The sequence below is a fragment of the Mixophyes fleayi genome, chromosome 9 (genome assembly GCF_038048845.1).
Source record: "Mixophyes fleayi isolate aMixFle1 chromosome 9, aMixFle1.hap1, whole genome shotgun sequence".
Taxonomy (NCBI): domain Eukaryota; kingdom Metazoa; phylum Chordata; class Amphibia; order Anura; family Limnodynastidae; genus Mixophyes; species Mixophyes fleayi.
The window spans coordinates 58,462,354-58,475,210 of record NC_134410.1 but is presented as its reverse complement, the minus strand read 5'-3'; the positions used below and the strand labels follow the sequence as shown (position 1 = coordinate 58,475,210).

At 36.9% G+C, this 12,857-nt stretch overlaps 1 long non-coding RNA gene and 1 other non-coding gene across 2 annotated transcripts in view; one reads left to right on the top strand and one right to left on the bottom strand.

Annotated features, from left to right (window-relative positions):
- LOC142101604 (uncharacterized) overlaps positions 1-1,077 on the top strand; it is a 28,593-nt gene extending 27,516 nt beyond the window's left edge. The window contains exon 3 of the long non-coding RNA XR_012679070.1: positions 1,006-1,077. This is a non-coding gene — a long non-coding RNA (uncharacterized LOC142101604). The remainder of the gene's footprint in view (positions 1-1,005) is intronic.
- Positions 1,078-3,606: 2,529 nt separating this feature from the next.
- LOC142102653 (small nucleolar RNA SNORA5) lies at positions 3,607-3,726 on the bottom strand. Its single transcript, XR_012679307.1, has one exon. It is a non-coding gene; the product is annotated as a small nucleolar RNA SNORA5 (small nucleolar RNA).
- Between the last annotated feature and the right edge of the window lie 9,131 nt (positions 3,727-12,857).

Sequence of the window (12,857 nt, the reverse complement as noted above, 5' to 3'; positions counted from 1 at the left end):
TCCCTTCCCCGGGCAAACCCCTGGGTCTCTCTCTTGAACATTAGTGAATGCTGGACCAGGGGGTTGTAGTGGGAGTGCAGATGAGATGCCCTTCCACAGTGATTCTCTTGCAGTGCCCCTGCCAAAGTGTCTGGGCTAGTCCTGTGGTAGACAATGGATACTAATTGACATTCCCCTCCTCCAGATCTAGGTCAGCACTCAGTCCCTCCTGAATTTAACCCCTTTCATGCTTTTGTGATGTGTTATGTAACAATATACACTATAGAATGATTTAAGAATACATAGTATTTCTACATATAAAAGTTAATGTTCTTCAAGCTTCAAATTTGCCATCATTTTCTTGGCTCTAAATGGATTGTGATACAGGGCAATTGTATTGCATCTGTATTGATTATTTAAATATAATCCTGCTTGACTCCTCTGAGAATTTTCATAAACTTTCACTTTTTTATGCAGTCGGATATTTTTTAGATAATGCATGTGCATAGAAATCACTTACCAGCACAAATAATGTTCATGAAGCACAGTAATAACAAAATGCAAAATTCTCCAGTAATAGATGCCAAGCATAGTCCAGAAATATGCAAAAAAATAGCAAAATATATATAAAGTTAGTGGGAAAACTTCTGCTATTTTGTTGAAAAACTTTCCTCCAGTATTCCAATTGCTTTGAGGCAAAAGACAAATTTATTTAAATGTTTGACAGTAATATTCTTTTAGCTCCAAATAGGCCCTAATGTTCTTGTCTCTGAATTTAGAATTTATAGTGCTATTGGGCTATTGTATTGCTCTGTATTGCTTCTTTAAACATAATCCTATTTGACTCCTCAGAGTCTAATTTTCATAAATGTTCATTTTCTAAGACAGTTTGATATATTCTAAGTAAGGCATGTGCATTATTTGCACTATGTTATTATTTACAACTATTGCAAATTTTTATTTTATTTTATTCTTTTATATGTTTTATTGAGTTTTTTTTATTTGTTTAATCTGTTTTATTTACAGGATGAACATCTGTCTAAATGCTAGGTTGAGTTTGTGAGTTTAGGTCTTCACATGCTGACCAGAACAACATTCAGGCTGTTTCGCTGCTGTGCGGTCATGTGACCACATGTAAAACTATAATTCCTGGCCGCACAGAAGCTACGTGAAAAAACAGTCAGTATTTAACTTATGTGCAAAACAGAAAACTATTTTGCACCCCTTGCATTGTAACATGATTTTGTCCAGGAGACTGAAATAAGATACCTCTTCATTTAAGATCCTTAATGAATCAGGTCCTATACTATTAACAGGTGACAATCAATTAATACTTTTATTTTTTTCTGTTTGTTCATTTGGAACTTTAGCTCTCTCATAAGTATTGGACGTATCCTGAAGTGTAATGTCTGTCAGAGCATAAATCTAGACCCAGATTCAACAAAAGACGTTTCTTCAGATCCGCTCCTAGTTGAATACGGAGATGCGTATGCCCGATTTACGTGTGCTTTAAAAACCGCAATTCACGTTTGTATTGGGTGCCTTAATTAATCAGACCAAATATGTGTAACTTCTGCTATGATGGTTTGCTTCCTTAATCTATAACATTTCCAGTCCAGAGAGAATCATCCCAACACAGAAAAGTCTATAGTACTATGTGAACATGCCTGCACGTAAGCAAAATATTCATGCTGTCTATTCATACTAACGTGACACTGAATCAGCCTTTTATATAATGATATAGTATTACTGACATGAACAGAAAAGCCTATTATAATATTTTTCACAAATGTTCAACATGTGGCACTATAATGCAAATACATAATTCATACACCTCATGCTGCTTTTTTTTTAAAATACACATCACGTTCTCCTTGAAGGAAGCAAGCAGATTTTTTGCTCCAAGACATTATGAGTCTCTTTAAAGAAATAGGTCACAGGTTATTCCCTTCATGAGAATTGGTTCTCCATGCCGACTGTAGGCAGTTTTGTTAGAAGTCATCAGAATGTAACCTTAGGATCAAAAATTTAAATATGTACTTCTCGAACAGCTTAATGTCTTACTTTACAAATGAAATCATCTTTCACTAAGGGCATGTTTTATGTTCACTGGCAAACAGAACATAAAATGCAGATAAATAGACTTGCACGGTCTTTCAGGAAACGTTAAATTTCATGTGCTCAGAATTTCTGTCTAGGATCAAGATGCTATAACTCTGGCATATTTCAATGTTAGTAATCACTCCGAAAATCCTTAGTAAACAAGTTTATCTACTGTTTTTAATTGTGACGCAAAAGGGATACTATGAATTTGTCGATAAAGGATTTTGTATTTATTGATTCCTACCTTCAAACCCAAATTCTCCGTGACATATTCCCCTTGCTTTACAATTTTTTTACATTTTTTTTTAGGTATATAGTGCTCAGTGTGTATCAGTTGTGTGATATCAGATGTGACCTGCATATAATGATCAATGTGTATCAGTATAACCTGTGTATAGTGATCAGTATGTAACAGGTGTGTTATATCTGTGTGAACTGTGTATAGTGGTCAGTGTGTAGCAGAGTAGAGTGGGTAATAAATGTTGTTGAGAGTGTTTTTGTGTTTTATAGGAATCTGATAATTCTTTTAATATCGATAATTGTGGTGGAGAAAAGTATTTATGTGTTGTAATGTTGACTATGAAGAGGAAAAAATGAGAACTAATGTTGGGGGCATGTATAGGGTAACTGAATAGTGGTATGGATGGATTAGAGGATGCACTTGCACAAAAGGAGAAGCAATTTTCGGTGTGCATTTTGAGGTTGATTTAGAATTAAAAGCAAATCCAGCTACTGGGTGCAAAATCTGCACCAGGAGAAAATACAATCCTCCCAATTCATTAAGGAAAGGAAAGCTAAAAAAGAAATACATTTTCTCCTGGACAAACCATGTTAGAGTGCAAATTAGTTTATTATTTTGCACATAAGATAAATACTTGCTATTTTTTTGTGTAGCACACAAATACTTGATAGCTTTATTTTAACACTAAAATTCTAGATCATTTCCTACTCCAACAATAAATCTGTCAATACATTTTAAATTTATTTGCCCCTTCAAAGCAACATGGTTTAGCAAAGGTGCAAAGCTATTCCTTTTGTTTGCTCTACTTTCCTTAATGAATCAAGCCCAATTTGTGCTGCTGTTGAAGAAATACAAAATAAAGAACGTGATTTAGAATTATAAGGGGACTTGACATGGTCCACCTCTAAAATGCAGTGTAGAAATAGAAATGACAAGTGTGTGTACAGCATGCAGTATTTGCCCTACAAGTTAAAAATGCATTTGTACCCATTGTAGTGCAGCATGGTTTGCTCAGCAGCCAATTTTGCACCTGGGTAAAAATTTCTTATAAAGGTAAATCGGCCTCTCTATACCATCTATAGAGAGGCACTCATTGCCACCATGATGGTCAGTTTATAATGAATGCAAACCTTGGCCTCAGTGTTACTTATTACTGAGTACCCCAATGACAGCGAGCGACTGCAAGTAGTCAGTGAGTGAGTGCAGTGAATGAGTACAGGTAAGATCAGTTTGCATGGATGATTCATTCACACTGATCTAATTCATACTTGCCAACTCTCCTGGAATGTCTGGGAGACTCCTGGAATCCGGGTAGGTCTCCCGGACTCCGGGGAGAGTATGGCAGCCTTCTGCATCTGCCCACTTCCTAGTGAAGTGGGCAGAATTAGATCCAAAATGCTGCGATTCTCAGGGAATCGCGGCATTTTACCCCTCTGTAAAATGATGCATTAGCGTCATTATGTCGCGGAGCAGGGCCAAAATGATGCTTTTTGCTGAGCCCCGCCCCCCGCACGACCACCTCCCCCTGACAACTCCCGGACGCCGAATTTGCTTGCATCTGCAGACAATTACCAACTGTAACAGTGGAGTACAGGTAATAATACTGTAAGCAAGGATTTTTGCAGAAGGAAATTGATGAGCATGGAGAAAGTCATTGTAGCTGTAGCAATAGTCTATTTGCTTTAAAAAAAAACACTTAATGTCTGACTACATGTAAAACTACTACATTATATGAAACAGTCAGCTAAAATACAAGTTGCCACCAGGTGGCACTCTTACTGTTCTTATAGTCAAAGGAGATTTTATGTTATCAAGAAAAGAACAGCAATGGCTATTAAAAGAAAGCATTCATAATCTATGCGTGATAGAATTATAACTTTATGTAGAGGATTAATGTGTTTAACAGCAAGTATCAAAATGGCACCGTAACAAAATATTCACAATATTGTCAATTTAAAACAATTCACAATAGTAGTATAGAATAGACAGTATAGGGAATTAGCCTATTTAAGTGCCCTGCAGCTTTACATAGTGAACAGAAAGAAGCTCCCGGTTTGAATGAGATAGAGTGCAGTAGAAAGCCGATATGTGTCTGTTTAGGAATTTAGAGGACTCAAAATGCTATAAAACATTATTCAAGAATATAGATAAAAATAACTCAAACAAGTAGAAATTGTAAAACAATTTGTGGCTCAACACCAATGTTCTGTTTGTGAAAACAGCACTAACTGTGTGGACACGTGGCTTAAAGAGCCAATAAAAATTAATTTATATAAATTATTTGCACATGTGCTTAGGCTGTTATCCCATGTGTGTAGAGGCTGTTATCCCTTGGAAAACCATGTACCAAATTGTATTGCAGAGTTGGTAAGGCTTTCAAATTTCACAACTATACTTGGCAGCCTATTGCCTAGCTTAGGCATGAGGGAGAATATGCTTATAAGAGGGCTGTAGCCAAACAGCAAATGTGCCTTAAATAGTTACTGCTGGAACCTATTCATTCAAATATCCTCTTGGCTCCTAGATTTGACTGTTTGACTCCTGAATTCTGCATTATTTTGTCTGTCCCTGGCCTATAAAATATATAAGAATAAGAGTGAGTATACATTCATATTGCTAAAGCAACCAATTGTAATGGGCAGAAGAAACTGCTGCAATTATTTGCATGCGTAGACAGGAGCATGAAACTGCAACCTTCTAGCGTAGCATCCAGTAGTCGAAGTGAAAATTTATAAGTGGTGGTATGAAAATATAAGTGAATGGAGTTTGATGGTTTTTTTTTTTTTTTTAAACACTTGTTCCCTCTCTGTCCGAACTAAACCCCCCCCCCAATCAGTGTTTTTGCATGCGCAACCATCTTTCATTACTGCTTCTGTTTTATCTGTGATCCAACTCTCCCATCCTCCTGTTTCTGCTGTATCTCTTCTATACCTTGAAACCTGTCGGAGTTCACATACACATGGCACCTAAAATTATTTTTTAAGAATCCAGTGATGGTGTGCATCCATTCAATAATCAATAGAGATTATACAAAAATAGGTTGGCATCATCAGTCATTTGACACAGGCCTAAAGTGTACACTCCTCTAGCACCAATGTAGACATCTTGTGGATCTTCATATGCTGTCTAACTACAAGTCCATGCATGTCTGCCTTCCCTGTCTGCCTTGTAATTCAATATCAACTAGGGTGCCATAGGTTTTTCAAGCAGATTTTTCACTTCAGATGTCCCTCTTCTCTGTCTCTTAAGTTTTCTCTGTAGTGCTCCCCCTTTTCTCTCAGTACCTTTTTATCCTTATCCTTATCAGTAACTATAAAACTATAAAACGTTATCATTCTTAAACTTTCTCTCCAATTACACTTTACCTCTTACCTTTCCCCCTCACTATTTTTCTCCTGTTCCTCTAACCCATCTTCTTGCACCATCTTCTCCCCTGTCCTTCTCACCTATCCCCCTGCCCCATATTCTCCCCTATCCCTATTACCTATCCTCCTGAAGCTTTCTTTTCTCACACTCATATATTTAGTTTTTTTCTGCTCCCCCACTTGAATTGAATGCATGTGATTTTGCTTTGTGTATGGGAGCCTCAAAGGTAAAAAAAAGTTAAAACGTCAAAGCTGCTGGTATGTAAAGTGAATGTTTGTCCTGGCACATCTATGTAATGTGTGGACGCACTGCTGGGGGAGGGACGGGGCTCGCGATTACAACTCCACTGCTGGGGGGGAGGGGGAGCATGATTGTAGCCATGCTGCTAGGTTGCATTCCCTGATGTGGAGGGGGGTGCTAAGGTGGTGGACACATCGGCAGCCTGTATTGTGGTGGCAATACAGGGACATGGAGAAGGGGAGGGAAGAGGGAACGGAGGAGGATTTTTCAGTTATTTAGGGCATAAAATGAAAGCAGTGACAAAAGTGGTGCTATGGTATACTATTGTATACAGGCCCACTTTGACCACTAATAACATGATAACTTATATACTTGTTTGGGGACTTTTTCTTTAAATGCTTAGTTTTCATTGCATTATCCAGTTAAAATTGATGATAATTTTGATGGAAACATTGATTGATGAGTAGTTATTCCTCTGAACCAAACATCCTGTATGATCTTGGATTGCTCCCCATTGTCAAATTATGTCCCCCCAAAAATTTATATTTCTCTTCATAGAGTATTTAAATAATTCATATCAGCACTTTCTGAATGTTTTGATTAGTAATGATGTACTTAATGAATTTTGAATATAAAAAAAAAAAATAGGTTTAAAAAAACACATTGTGACTGCAGTCAGGACCAGACTGGCCATTGGGCTTTTCTGGCACATACAAGAAGGGCCAAATATTGACAAACTTGCATTTTTTTTCAAATAACTCATAATTTCCTCCAAACATAAAGTGAAATTAACAAAAGGCTTTAGTCTCCATAACCTTTATTTGTTTATATACAGAACATTTGTTTTTTTTATTCTTAATTTAATACATATTAAATACTATAATATGTGATTACTATATGTTCCTTTAGATCAGAAAATGAAAAGAAATTGTATTGACAAAATTATTGACTGGACTTTATATTTGGTATTTGGTAGTTTGCTGGAAACTGGATAAATCCCTAGAACCAACATGATGGGGTCTTATAAGGTCTTCACCTATAGCAGCTGGCTTTCCCATAGGTTGCAATATGCTTACCATTACATGGATGACCACAGTGCTTGAGCTCAAGGTTGTAGGGTGTTATCTGAGTGTCAGCATAGCATAATGGGTATGTAGACTATAACAACGTACTAGATGGACTATGGGCTGGACAATACAACAAAACCATCTGATGGTGTTAAAGAAAATAACCAGGGACAGGCCAAAGGTCAGGACAGGAAGCAAGCAAAGGATATCCAGTAAGACAAGCCAAAAGTCAGAGAGGCAGTGAGCAAGGAGAACTCAGTAAGTAGCAAAAGATCAAGACTGGTGTCACACACAAAACACCAGAAATGAAACAGAGGTCAAGAGCCAAGAGAACAACAACAACCCTTTCAATGAATTGGCGACATATGGCGTGAGTTGAAACAGTTGTACCTTCTGACTGAAGGTCAAGTAGAATCTGTTTGGTAGTTGATCAAGGTGCTTTCAAATAATCCTATGCTTTCCAGGGAGTTTGGCTAAAGTGCCATGGTCCCTAAACTGCCTAATACTATTACGTATGATGGAAATGGGAAAATGAAGTTGTCTGGAGATTGATTTGTAGCCTTGAGATTGTCCATGCTTGGTTAGAATCTTCTGAAATCTTCACATTTTTCTGATTTTTGTGTTTTATTCCACTGCATTTTGTTTTAGATGTAATATGTGTGTGTTCTTTTTGGTAATAAGCTTGTGAATGTATAGTATTTCCAGACTATGAATTGCACACTTGGTGCTGTATGGTTAGTTTCTTTTATTTCACTTTGCCTTATTATTAAACACTGTGGGCCTGAGTCATTAAGGAGAGCAAAGCATAAAAAAGGAGTATCATTTACACCTGGGCAAAACCATGTTGCATTGGAGGGGGAGGTAAATTTAAAATGTGGGGACAGATTTATAGTTGGGATAGGGCATGTCCTCGATCAACATTAACTTTCAGTGTAATAATAAAGGTATTACGTTTTTGTGTGTTAGATGAAAAAACAACCAGTATTTAATTTATTTGCAAAATAATAAACTAATTTGCACCCCTTGCAGTGAAACATGGTTTGTCCCAGAGAACATTTATTCCTTTTTTGCCTTAATAACTCAGGCCCTGTGTGTTATGTGTCTTTCTAAGTGTAATGTATCATTTACATAGGTCTACTTTAAATTTGTGTTAATAAGGGCTTGCAATAAAACTAAAAGCTATCATCGTGTTTTCATATTTTGTATAACTGAATCTTGTCACAGTTTTTATGCTGGATAATATATTTTGTATTGGGACCTGTTGGTAATGCTAGGCTACTGGGAAAATATTCTGACCATTATAAGGTAACAAGGTAATACTGGGCACCATTGCAGATTGTATTCTGGGGGATGTAGTACGAATTTACGATGCTGTAAACACCGACAGTGTTTACAGCTAGATAATTATTACGAATCTGAACAGAGTGACATGTCAAAAATTCCTACTTACCTGTAAACAGACACAGCCCACTTCCGATGTGAGGTCAGGCCGACACTTGAAAATGACATAACTTGCCATTGCGACTTGGACATTTATGTTTTTTAAAGCGGCAACGCACGGATGTAATTGATGATGCTAATGTTCATTGTATTCCGAACCTGCAGCCTGTAACCCTAACTCGCAGCCTGACCTTAACCCTAACCCGCAGCCTAACTCTCACTGTAACCCGCTGCCTAACGTAAAGGTAGTACTTACATGTGTCCCTTTGTTGCTGCTTTAAAAACCGAAATGTCCATGTCGCGATTACAAGTTATCATTTTGAAGTGTCGGGCTGTCCTCACATCGAAAGTGGGCTGTGTCTTTTTACAGGTAAGTAAGTATTTTTGACATGTTGCTGTGTTCAGTTTCATAATAATTATGTAGCTGCAAACACTGTTTACCGATTCTGGGCACCTCTGCGCAATGTTTGGTACTGCTGAAGATAATATCCAGGGCATAGCTGGCTAATGCTGGGCACTAATGAGCATACTATTCTAAACACTTTTGGTTACAACTGGGAATAATAATTTTGGAACTGCTGTTTAATGCTATACATTACTGGGAATCATTTTGCTGCCATTGTTCAGTAATGTATAGTATTACTACAGATAATATTCTGAGTAATGCTGGGTAGTAAAGAGTACTACTGGACACCAGAAACTACAAGGTATTTGCAGGCACTAATGGGGATAAAATTGTGGGCACTGCTGGTTAAAACTGGACACTCCTTTGATGCCAAGTAGAAAAAGAAATGTCTAACTTTTACCTCTGGGTTACAGAAATGTGAGCCGTGTGGTTCATGTACCAGGGTTGGTTATCAGTCCCAGTCCAACTTGACTTGCAGTACTGTATACATCATACTTCACACTCTCCTGGAATTTCTTGGAGACTCCCGATTTCCAGGTGGGCCTCCCAGACTTCGGGAGAGCAGACCATTCTTCCTAGTGAAGTGGGCAGGATTGGAGCCTCCACTGGGAATAGCGTAATTTTGTCCCAGAGTCATTGTATCACAGGGCGGGACAAAAATGACGCATTCGCCCGCCCCCCCTCTTTCCTCACACCTCACCTCCCCTCTGGAATCTCCCAGAAGGAAACAGTAAAAAGCTGGTTAGTATGGTATACATAAATCACGATCATCTTAAATATTTTAGTGCAAACATTATAACAGAAAATGTGTTAGTTTGTGGACTTTTCTGTTTAAATTGTTCTTAGTTAACATACTAAAGGTTACTTATTAGCTAACATTGGTGCTCAAAGGTGCAAATCTGCAGTGAACCATAAAGTCAGTCAGACATTTGCTTTCATTGTTAGTGCAGATTTATACCTTTGAGCAACATTATTGAATACACATCTAAGTGTTAGCTTTGCCAAAATATTCTCCTGCGTACTCTAGCAGATTGTATCTAGCAGACTTGATGTAAAGAATAGCCTGCCTTTACGTCTGAGGCTTTATGCAGCATTCTGCATACATCTGCAGCAATATCAAAGTGAAGGTAAACATATGTAACCGACTGAGGAGAAGCATGATGAGATAATATGCATGGCCAAATGTACAAGTATTCAGCATTTCAGGCCTTTAAGCTCAGAGAAGAAAAAGTACCCAGTTATCTGTAATGTTCATCCCTCTACTGTTACTAAAGGTCTAGTGGAGGGATGTTGTTTTGTGGGGTTCCTAATTAGTTTCTTACACATCCTTATTTTCCCCTTTTTGTTTTAGTTTGTGTTCGGGACAGGCAAAATAATAAATACTGAACAACTCTCTTATTTGTAAATTATTTTTGTTGCATTCCCAGGAAAATAGCCTATTAGCAATTAAAACCAACAGTTATATTATAGGCAGGATCATCTTATTAATAGATAAAATTTATAATTGTATATTTGGCAAACACCACTTTTTGAGAAGATGGGAAAAGAGCTTGGCCACATAATAAAGTTGCATTTTTAAATATTCCACACATTAAAGCTAACTTGTGGATGTGGAAAACTAAAAACTAAAAGACGTCTATGAGTTTATTGTGTGTCAATTTTTGCAAAGATGAAAGTACCCACAGAACAGGTGGCGCACCTGACCTGGGGGCCAGAGGGTAAAAGTGGGCCCTCTACAATTGTCCCTACCAACTAAAGTCTACATATTGCTTTTCACAGGCTTCTTTACTACTGTAAATGACAACAATTTTTTTTTTTTTAAATCTTAACAGCCCATCCACCATTTCTCATTTACAGCCCTATTTATGATTCGTCATCAAAGCGAAAAGGTATTTTTTTTATCGTTGTTTATCATGGCACTGATAAGTGGTGATACATTTAACTTTTAGCTACATTTATAAAACAAAATAATATTGGGGTATCTGAGCGTTACTCAGCTGTCTCAGAGATACTGGCCCAGAGCAATAAAAGTTATTACCCTCTTTACCAAGCCAGTCTCTGTGTGCATGTGCAGTGGAACTGAAAGCCTATAGTTGGGCATTCAGTTCCACTATAAAAAATAAAATAAAAATAAAATAAAGTATTTAAAAAGAAATTAAACACACACACACACGTAACCATTTATTTAATATATAACTCATATTAGCATTTTTTAACCTTTTAATTATCACACCGAACAAACAAATGTAAACACTACTGCAATAAAAGAATGCTTTATTTCATGAACTAAGCATCTATGCTCATGTATGCCATCATCATCATCGTCATCATCTCTAGAACAGACATCACAGAGGAACAAACAGCACCTCAATGCTTGATAAATAGGCACTTTCATGCTTTTGAAAACTATTGCCTTTGGGAGCCTGTAATACATAGTGCCGGCGATTAAGCAAAGTGAAAGCAAGCATTTGGCTGGTGAAAATATCTGTTTTCGCCAGTAAAAGGGTTTTACACCTATTAATAAATATACTCCTAGAGGAGGATGTCAGTCCCTCTATAATTGTCATTGTACATTCTTCTGATATTTAAAATTATTAAACAAGTTTAGAGAACATTTATGAACCAGGGGAAATACATTGTATGCTTGATACTAAAACCAGCCTTTGATATCTATAAGATTTAACTGCTGTATAAAGGATTGCAGACACATCTGTGAAATAGGTGTACTAAATCAGAGATTCAGCTGATGGCTGGCTGTGATTTACCATTACCAGTAAGAGCATTCTTTCTCACTACAGAGGGGCCTCAGACCAATGACTGGTTGGTCTTGGACAATTATCAGTATTTCTCTGGAAACAGATTTCATCTGATAAAAGCAATAAACGTTGTACTGGGGATGCTGTGCCCTATCCTTGCGGCATCAACGAAAAATTCAATTGATTTTTCAGTACGATGATTTCACAATTAATGAGATTAGCAGCAGGCAACCAAGAAAAGTCTAGATGTACTTTATTATTAATAATATTTTAAACAGGCTTCTTAGTTTTTAGCTGAACTTCATATTTCCTAAGAAAAAAATGCTGCAACATAAATGAATATTAAACATATGAATGTCGAATAACCAGACTTTGGTAAATTACAGTAGTCACAGCATTTTCAACTCATTAAAAATATACTGTGCTATTTCAAACACATGGCATGAGGAAGTAATTTGTGTCAAATCTGGCCAACAAGGAAGTAATGGAAGTTAGCATTTTACATTAATATACCACCAATTAGAGAATAAGTCAATTAGTTGTGTTAGTAAAGTTTGCAGTTTTCAAACACTAATCCAAAATGAAAATTGTATAGTACGCATAGTAACAGGGATATGCCTGAATCAGTAAAGCATGGCTGTCAAATTTTAAAATACTCTTTTCAGAAGCATATATTAAAGCAGTCCCTTTACTTAACCCTTTCCTGTCAACACCATAGTATATCTCTATCCTATTTCTCTGGGCCTTAGCGTGACAGGGGATAAATCTGCATGCCATATTAATGGCTGATGGGTATTCTTCCCTTGGAAAACTGGTACCAGTCACTGAATCATTTGGCTTCATATTTGGCTTCAATATTGGCTTCAATATTTAAATTCTTGAAATTAAAACACTGCATTATGGGAAAGTGCTAATAAACAGTGGGAGTGGAGTTGTGTCACTGAGGGTGGGGGTGCCTATAAAGCACTAGACCCTATACCCAGGAGAACAAGCCAATTACATTTTTGGGTTAAATTTCTAAGGTAGCATTCATTTTCTTAAAGTAATTATTGGAAGAATTATGCAAAAGTGTGTTTGCCATTTGTCCAGTTGTCTCTATATAATGTGCCTAAAATAAAAGTAAAAAAATTATGTATATGACTATTCAATACAAATAAAGACTTATTCATCTCCCAAAAACTATGAAAAATAAATAAAAAATTAATTTCTGAAGAAACGGACACACTTCCTATACATTTAGGGGTCTATTTATCAAAGAG